The following is a 1,712-nucleotide window of genomic DNA, read 5'->3' as shown; positions in this document are numbered from 1 at the left end:
ACACACACACACACACACACAATGCGCACGAAAATGCAAACACATTCGAAAACACAAAACAGAAAAAAAGCACGCAACGTGAACAGGTATAAAACTTCACACACACACGGATACACACACACACACACACACACACACACACACTAAAAGGCGGCATAACACTGGTCATAAAACGACACAATAGCTGCACGCGTTCGTATGCAATCACAAAAAACCGCCCCAACGCGCATGTCCCATGTAAGTAAATAACAAATGAATATATGTACTATCATGCTGATTTACTCTTACATAGCGGAGTCTGAGAGAGAGAAAGAGAGAGAAAGGGTCTGTCAAACCAGCACGCACTGCACTGTATTCGGAAACACGCGCACGCGCACGTAAACACTCAAGCACACGCATAGAAGGCTAGTGTATATCTACGTACAAAGTACACAATTACACACACACACACACACAGACAGAGACAGAGAGCATGTGTGACACGCAGGTACACGAGACGAAAGGTCTTTTTTTTACTCAAGCACACGCATGTTAAGTTTCGAAAGTACAATAACATTTTCTAACTGCAAAACGGTGACTGCGGACAGAGAAAAAAAAAAAGCAAAGCGTGCTTACATGTGGTTTCGGCGGAAGTCAGTGGGTTGTTTGCACTGTGCCCAAGCTTCACACGTCGGTTGGCGAGATACATTCCAAGAGAAACATTTCTTTTCTATCACAAAGTACCGGTAACACACACAAAACCTGGAAGAAAAAAAAAAAAAAGAAAGAAGGAAACATGTAGCTCTGATCTGATTGGCCGCTCTCGATCACCCACAAGCCAATGAAATTTACTTCCTTGTTGAGGTCGACTTGCTATCAATGGTAAGGTTTTTTTTTTCCTTTGTGTGTCTGTACTTCCATCTGGGGCCCTTTCCGGGTTTCATGTGCACATTTCCGCATCGGTAAGATGATAGGTTTTAGTTTGTACAGCGAGAAAAGAACTGATCAGCGTTGAAGGCGAATGCAGTAGGGAGAATTCTAACACAGTGAACAGCAGCCGACGCGCAGAGAATGCCTGCGGCTGGACAGACAGTGTCAGCTGCTGTCCCGTGACCTAGATTCGCGAGAGATCGAAAGTGCGACCCAACTAGCGCACTCGTCGTGGAAGTTTAAAAAAAAAAAAAAAGGTCATCGCGGATTACGCACGGCAGCATGTCTACGTTCTATCCCTGTTAGGGCCTCACTCGTCTGCGCACTGTAACACAGATGTAAGCGAGTACGTCTCAGTGGAAGCCAAATCGATTACTCACGAAAGGTAGCAGCGAGTAGTGTCCCTCCCCTCTCCTTCTCCGAGAGCGGTCGAGCACGAGAGAGGGCGGGTGCACCCGGGCGCGCGCACACGCACACACTCAACTCACACCCACCCACCCACCCACACACACACACACACACACACACAATACACAAGCACACACACAGCCACACATTTATGTATTGGTACGCACATACACATACGAACGCACTCACGCATTAGGACACAAACACACGTGCATCCCCCCCCCCCCACCCCCCCACTCCACCCGCCCCGCAGAAATTACAGACAGAACAGTCACACCGAAAGAAACGTATTGACAGTGTACACTGCTGACCATATTATAGAGACAGACACTGGACAGACATTCAAAAACTTCAAAATACGCGTCTGACAGAAAACACACACACACACACACACA

The sequence above is a fragment of the Babylonia areolata genome, chromosome 27, assembly GCF_041734735.1.
Source record: "Babylonia areolata isolate BAREFJ2019XMU chromosome 27, ASM4173473v1, whole genome shotgun sequence".
Lineage (NCBI taxonomy): Eukaryota > Metazoa > Mollusca > Gastropoda > Neogastropoda > Buccinidae > Babylonia > Babylonia areolata.
This window is presented reverse-complemented; position numbering follows the sequence as displayed.